Consider the following 8,402-nt stretch of genomic DNA (forward strand, 5'->3'; position numbering starts at 1 on the left):
AGTAAACGAGTTATGAATAATATATGGAGAAACAGTTAAGGCTTTAGAGTTATCTATTTTCCGGATTGACTTTTTTACTAACTATTTTAATCATGCAAGATTCAATTCATGGCAAACTATATATGACTAAGCCCTAATTCCTTAGACCTTCTTAGTCTACTCTAACTTTCATCAACCGCCAATTCCTTGGTCACTTAATTCCAATTAGAGGATGAAGTTCAATTCTAGTTTATATGCCACAAAAATCCTAATTACCCATATATAAGAGGATTATATGTCATGTATCCCGTTAAGTCCAGATAATTAGAAATTTAGGAGAATATGTTTTCAAGCTGTTGTTCAAGTAAAGAGCTTTTCCAAGTTATACAAGAACTCAATTAGAAAGAGGGTCATACTTCCGTTTCATCCAAATTCATAAGATAAAGAACGAAAATATTTCTTGAAATATAAATCAGTACATGAATTAAAATAGAAAAATAATATTATCAATCCATACAATAGACAGAGCTCCTAACCTTAATAATGGAGGTTTAGTTGCTAATGGTTCAGAGAGAAAATAAGGATTCTGAAAAACTGTAAATTCTGGAATGAGGTAGAAGAGAAAAGAGGAGCCCGAATGGCTGATTCTTTCCCCTTTTATATCTAATCCTAATTAATGTAAAATATATTTTCTAAAACTAAAATAATATCTTTTCCTAATTATAAATAAAATAAAATTAAATCAAAATTCATTAAACTTTCTGCGCAGCCTTGTACGAGGGATCATTGGATTCGTTCAGGTCCACGCTGAACTTGGAAATCCCCAAGTTCAGCATGGATGAGGTGCAGTTCTTCCTTTGGAGCTTTGGATCCACACTGAACTTGGAAATTCTCAAGTTCAACGTGGAGGAGGCAGCGCTTCCTTATTGTTTTCCTTTCAATCCAAGCTGAACTTGGATTTTCCCAAGTTCATCGTGGAATGATGTACGTTGGACTCCTTTGGTGCGTTCAAGTTCCACGCTGAACTTGGCAGGGGCCAAGTTCAACGTGGAGTAGTCAGAGGTTGCTGGAGAAGAAGTATATACTATTATATATCATTGGAAAGCTCTGGAAGTTAGCTTTCCAATGCCGTTGGAATCACATAAATTGGACCTCTGTAGCTCAAGTTATTCCTATTTGAGTGCAAGGAGGTCAGGATTGACAGCATCATTCGTTTTCCTCCTTTTCTGCTACAAAACTCCGTCAAATCCATTCGAATGCTACCTGAAATAAATAGAATTGTGCACAACTCAAAGTAGCATCCATAGTGGCTAAAAGATATTTAAATTTTGATTAAACTTAGAAATTCAAGTACAAATTCACAAGGAAAAGATATATAAGATGCTCATGCATCAGCTACTTGTTGGTAACCACCCACCTAAAGAAGACCCAGACACCCCGGACTCCACTTCATTTACCAGCACAGGGAGCCATGACGATCCTGACGGTGGAGATGCTGCTACCAGCCCCCCTTTGTTCCTGACAAATGGCATCGAGGACAGTGCAAAGCTTTAAGTGTGGGGAGGTCGGTCAGTACCTAACTTCCGGAGGTAATTTCTCTTCCTTAAACACCAATAAAATAGGATATTTAGTTAATTTTTTCTTTTTTTTTTATAATAGGATAAATTGCATAGTAATAGGTCAATTGCATGTATTATTCTACTTGATTGAAAAATAATAAGTTTCTTTTTAAGACCCTATTTTTGAAAAATTTCACTAATTTAAATCAAAACTTTTGTGTTAAAACTTGTTAGAAGTTGTAATTGGAACATAGTTTAAAAAAGCTAAGAACACACAACCTGTGAGACTTGAGCCTAATTACATGGTTATATTATTTGACCATAAATATTATTCTTGCGTGTTTGCTTCTCTATGATTGTAATCTTTATTTTGTTCCATCCTATATGTCCAATGTTTAATGTGTTAGATGCATACATATGATTGAGGCCATTAATTGTTTTAACTCACTTACCCTAAATAGCCTTCCAATGCCGTTGGAATCACGTCAATTGGACCTTTGTAGCTCAAGTTATTCCTATTTGAGTGCAAGGAGGTCAGGATTGACAGCATCATTCGTTTTCCTCCTTTTCTGCTACAAAACTCCGTCAAATCCATTCGAATGCTACCTGAAATAAATAGAATTGTGCACAACTCAAAGTATCATCCATAGTGGCTAAAAGATATTTAAATTTTGATTAAACTTAGAAATTCAAGTGCAAATTCATAAGGAAAAGATATATAAGATGCTCACGCATCACAACACCAAACTTGAATTGTTGCTTGTCCTCAAGCAACCAAAATTAGTACATGATCAAGATGTGAATTTGCATGAGAAGTGGGAGTTCAGTTATGTTCATGTCTCTCCTTAAAGTGGGGTTTATCTCCTGCAATTCTTAACAGTTCTGGCATCTCACTCTCCTTTGAATCAGAGGACTATCACTGTCATTCAGAATTAGAATCCGGATTATATTATGAATTCTCTGATCTTTCTACTTCAGTTTAATCCTTGAACACAGCAAATTTCCTTTAATTATCTTTTCTTTGGTGCTTTGCACCTTGGGCCTAGCCGTGACTTTAAATGTTTTGTCTCAAGCTTCACTTGATACAGAAACACCACAAGCACTTAACTGGGGAACTCTCTTTAAGTTCTGATTTTTCTTTCGGTTACTCCCAGACAGTGGTGCTCAAAGCCTTGAGCATACTCTGCCAAATGCATTTGGTCTCGACTCTAAATATTCTGTCTCAAGGATTACTTGACACAAGAACACCACAATCATATGACTAAAAAAAAAACTCTTTGAGCTTTTAATCATGTCTGACCTCCTTAGTCATTGATGCTCAGAGCCTTGGACCTTGCTTTTATTTTTCTTTTGTTGTTTCTTTTGCTTCAAGGATTAAGCTTTTACTAATTTCAGAGAAGTCCTAATAGTTCTCTAAATTCTTATTCCTTACACATCAACATCCTTTGATTCAAATTCAAATATGTACTATTCATGTCATTCATTTATAATCACAAATAATACCACCACATTTAAGTAAATAAGACTATTCTTTAATATAAATTCAATTTCTCATGCAATACATCACTTCTTTTCTTTTCTTCTTGATTTCAAGCTCAGTGAGTAATACATGAGACACCCTTTCAGAATAAAAATCAAATAGCAAAATAAATAGTAATTTAAACTAGAACTTAGAAATTGAAATAACAATTGATCATGCAATAATAAAAACAAAACACCAGAAAACCGGAATATAACATAATAAGAACGGGAGGAAATATAGAATGAAAGGAACTTAACCACCTCAGTTATCCTAGTGGCCATCTCATTCTTCTGGCTGTGCTCCTCCATGGAGATGATTCGCCTCCCTTTAGTGTCATTAAAATAAACAGAAAATCCACAAGCGAAGCGACAACACCAAACTTAAAAGTTTGCTTGTCCTCAAGCAAAGAAAAACTGAAAACAGAGAGGGACATAAAAAGACAGACGGAGGAGTAAAAATAAATATTAGTGTAAAAAATCAAATAATAAAAAGATAAGAGAGATTAAATAATTAAAATATATATATATATATATATATATATATATATATAGTTTTTAGTTTATGTTATTTTATTTTATTTTATATAGTTTGTTTATTTGTTTTTTTAATTTTATTTATATATATAGAATGATTTATATATTGATTTATTTATTTATTTATTTATATAAAGGGGGGGGGGAACGTATATATATAAATAAGGGGGGAACGTGTGTGTGTATATATATATATATATATAGAGAGAGTTATGTATATAAGGGTGAGGGGTATATATATATATATATGTTTATAAGAAAGGAGGGGGAGTATATATGTATATGTATATAAGGGGTGGGGGAGGAAGGACGGGTTATATATATATAAATCATGTGAGGGGGAAGGATGAAGTGCAGGCCGAAAAAAAGGGTCACGGATATGGTGAAGTAAATAGGAAAGGGAATCATGTGATTGAATGGGGAAGGGGACGAAGGACAGAAAAAAGAAAGAGAATCAATGAATAGGTGTGGGACTAGAGGGAAATGATTTGGGAAGAATTTGCTTAAGATATATGGTTTCACGTTGAACTTGAAAGGGGGCAAGTTCAGCGTCGTAGCCCCGTATGTATTCTTCCTCTCCACGCAGCGCTGTTTAGCGTGGGCTCAACTCTTTTCTTTTTTTTTTTTTTTCACACTGAACTTGAGATATTTCAAGTTCAGCGTGGATTCTTGGCCTCTTTACTCCCTTTAACGTCGTTCTCCACGCTGAACTTGGAATTTTCCAAGTTCAGCATGGACTTGGCAGAGGCCCTCGTGCACATTGCACGCATACTCCACGTTGAACTTGAAAAATTCCAAGTTCAACGTGGAGCTAGCAGAACCAATCATCTCCAGAGCGTCAAAAAATTTTTCTAAGTGTCTGATTCCTGTTCTAAAAATTCTGCATGATCAAACATACATAAAACAACGGAAAAAATTTAAAACTAAATAAAAATCAAATAGATAATAAAACTAATGCAATGGAAAAATAGACTAAGGATACGAAATCATTGGGTTGCCTCCCGACAAGCGCTTCTTTATCGTCACTAGCTTGACGGTCAGCTCCTCTAAGGAGGAGGATCATAGGGGCTCAGCTCTTCACCCCCTTACTTTGAACTTCTTTCCTATGTCTCCATAAATTAGCTCAATATGCTCCAGAGAGAGGATTCTGTTTACTGTATAAATCCACACTGGATTACTAGTCAACACAACTTTTATTCCTGGGGAGAAACCTTCAGTGGGGATCTTTTTGTTTCTCCATCCTCTGGGTACTTTCTTTTTGGGGACCTCCTCCTTGGTGGATGATGCATTCCCGACACCAAACTTAAGTTTGATGTTAGGAGGAATTTTATTGGTTGTCACTAAAGGAGGTTTGAGCTGCAATTTCTGCTATGCATCATCGGGGGGTTCTTGAAGGTTTGGATCAATAAGCTCAGTCTGCATGCACCTCTCTTCTTCACCTGCTGAATGTATATCTTTGAAGACATGAAAGACCAGTTGCTCATTATGCACTCTAAGCACTAATTCACCTTCTTCCACATCAATTAGAGCTCTTCCTGTAGCTAAGAATGGCCTTCCTAGAATTATAGAGGCATTCTCATCCTTCCCTGTGTCAAGAATCACAAAATCTGCTGGGAGGAAGAACTTACCCACTTTGACCAAGATATTCTCCACTAATCCGTATGCAGGCTTCATAGATTTGTCTGCCATCTGTAATGCTATCTTTGTGGGTTGTGCCTCTTGGATTTGTAGCTTCTTCATCATAGACAAGGGCATTAAATTAATGCTTGCTCTCAGATCACATAACACTTTCTCAAAGGTTGTGCTCCCAATGGTGCATGGAATTTGAAAGCTCCCTGGATCTGGCATCTTCTTTGGTAAGTTATTCTGAATGATGGCACTGCATTCTTTAGTCAAGACTACTGTCTCATTTCCCTTTAAAGGCTTCTTCTTTGACAATAGCTCCTTCATGAACTTGACATAGAGAGACATTTGCTCCAAAACCTCAGCAAAAGGAATATTGATTTGCAACTTTCTGAAGACTTCCAAGAACTTTGAAAGCTGCTTGTCCTTGGTCCCCTTTTGAAGTCTCTGAGGATATGGCATTTTAGGCTTGTACTCAGGAGCCTTTGGCAATGTAGGATAAGTGTCAAGAGAGTCTGGGAATGGGTTGTCTGTACGCTTTAGCGGGGCGTGCTCTACTTCTTCCTTCTTCTCCTCTGGAGCTTCTTTTTCCACTAACTCTCCATTGACCTTGGTCTCAAAGCCAGCTACTTTACCACTTCTCAATTGAATAGCCTTGCAATCTTCTTTTTCAATTGGCTCCTCATTAATTTGTGCTTTCATGCTTGCCACTTCTCTACTTATCAAGGTGATAGCCTTGCATTCCTCTCTTGAATTTGGAATTGTGTTACTAGGAAGGCTATTAGTGGTCCTCTGATCAATTTCATTAACTCTTGTGGCTATTTGACCCATCTGAATCTCCAAATTCGTGATTGATACTCTGGTTTTCTGCACAAAACTCTTCATCTCCCAATTAGCATCTTCTTGGGATTTAAAGTTTGCCTGCTGAGACTGAAATTGGCGGTTATTGTAATTGTTCTGTTGAAAGCCGCCTTGAAAATTATTGTTGAAGTTTTGAGGTCTCTGAGGTTGGTCTCTCCACCCAAAATTTGGGTGATTTCTCCACCCTTGATTGTAGGTTTGAGAATAGGGATCATTATTGGTATTTCTAGGAGCACTCCTCATGTAATTGAGATGTTCAAAAGAGGATTAAGTATAATCTTAATTATTATTTTGCACAAAATTACCTGCCATGTCATAGGAGGTCTCTTGAGGTGGATTTTGGGTGTTGATAGATGAGACTTGCATGCCACCCATCTGCTGAGTAAGTAGATTTATTTGCTGAGACATAAGCTTGTTCTGAGCAAGAAGAGCATTAACAGCTTCCACTTCCAACACGCCTCTCTTCTGAGAGGTCTCAGAGTTCACAGGATTCCTGTTAGATGAGTATAAATATTGGTTGCTTGCAACCAATTCAATAAGCTCAATAGTCTCCTCTGGTGTCTTCTTCTTGTGCAATGAACCACCTGCAGAAGTATCTAAGCTCATCTTGGATATCTCACCCAAGCCTTCATAAAAGATATCTAGTTGGGTCTATTTGGAGAACATGTTCGGAGGGCATTGCCTAGTCAATAGCTTGTATCTCTCCCAAGCTTCATAAAGAGTTTCACCTTCCTTCTGCCTGAAGCTCTGAACCTCCAACCTAAGCTTAGTCAGCTTCTTTGGTGGGAAAAATTTAGTGAAACATTCAGTAACAACCTTTTTCCAAGTATTCAGACACTCCTTTGGTTGGGAATCTAGCCATAGCTTTGCTTTATCCCTCAGAGCAAACGGGAAAAGCATGAGTCTGTACACCTCAGGATTCACTCCATTTGTCTTCATAGTATCACAAATCTACAGAAAATCATATATAAATTGATTTGGGTCTTCGTGGGGAAGACCGTGATACTGGCAGTTTTGTTGCACTAGGGTGACCAATTGTGGCTTCAACTCAAAGTTGTTTGTAGCTATAGGAGGCACCACAATGCTTTTTCCATAAAGATCTGCAGTAGGAGCAGAGTAAGAGCCCAGTACTCTCCTTTGCTCATTCTCATTCGGATTTGTCACATTGGCATTAACAGCATTATTATTATGATCCATAGTGGACTCTGCAGCCTTGTAAAGTCTTGCTTGTTGCAAACGCCACCTCAAAGTCCTTTCAAGTTCAGGATCAAAGTCTAACAGATATTATTTATCTCTGTTCCTGCGCATAAACAAACAGAAAACAAGAAAAGATGTGACTCTCTACGTCAGAGTGCAGAGAAGTCCCTGTGAGGTAATCTGTGTAAAATAATAAAATAAAATACTAAATAAATAAATAAATAATTTTCGAAAATAATAGGTAGAATTAAAACAGAAAAATTCGAAATTAACCAGAAAAATAAATAGAAAAAATTAAAATAAAAATAAATAGAGGACACCAAACTTAATTTTAGAAATTAAAAAAATTATAAGTACTATTTTTATTATTATTATTTTTTTAGTGAACCAGAAAAATAAAAATAGAGAAACAAAATGAATAAGAAAAACGAAAATAAAATAAGATGAACTGAATAAAATATATAAAAAAATGACAGAACAAAAGAAAGTAAGGAAAAATAGACAAAAAAAAATAAAATAAAAGTAAAATAAATAAAAAAAATGACGTTAGGGAAATAAAGAAAAAGGGTACAGGGGGCTAGGGAATGCGCTAACGGAAAGAGAAAAGAAAGGGAAAAATAAATAAATAAATAAGAATTAATAATAATAAAAAAATTAATTAAAAGAAAAAAAATTATCTAATCTAAGCAATCAAACAACTGATAGTTATTAATCACTATCAATCTCTGGTAATAGCGCCAAAAATTTGGTGTGGAATTTATAACCACAAACTAACCGGCAAGTGTACCGGGTCGTACTAAGTAATACTTCAGGTGAGTGAGGGTCGATCCTACAAGGATTGATGGATCAAGCAACAATGGTTGAGTGATTGGCTTAGTCAGACAAACAGAAAAGAGTGTTTTAGTATTCAAAAGCATTAAACAGTAAATTCAGTAATTAGAAAGCAAGCAGTAAACGAGTTATGAATAATATATGGAGAAACAGTTAAGGCTTTAGAGTTATCTATTTTCCGGATTGACTTTTTTTACTAACTATTTTAATCATGCAAGATTCAATTCATGGCAAACTATATATGACTAAGCCCTAATTCCTTAGACCTTCTTAGTCTACTCTAACTTTCATCAACCG

General features: G+C 35.9%; 1 non-coding gene across 1 annotated transcript; it reads left to right on the forward strand.

Moving 5' to 3' along the window:
• The first annotated feature begins 6,736 nt into the window (after positions 1–6,736).
• LOC112760788 (small nucleolar RNA R71) lies at positions 6,737–6,845 on the forward strand. The gene has a single exon (XR_003181210.1). It is a non-coding gene; the product is annotated as a small nucleolar RNA R71 (small nucleolar RNA).
• Positions 6,846–8,402: the final 1,557 nt, after the last annotated feature.

This window comes from Arachis hypogaea, chromosome 16 (assembly GCF_003086295.3).
Source record: "Arachis hypogaea cultivar Tifrunner chromosome 16, arahy.Tifrunner.gnm2.J5K5, whole genome shotgun sequence".
Taxonomy (NCBI): Eukaryota; Viridiplantae; Streptophyta; class Magnoliopsida; order Fabales; family Fabaceae; genus Arachis; species Arachis hypogaea.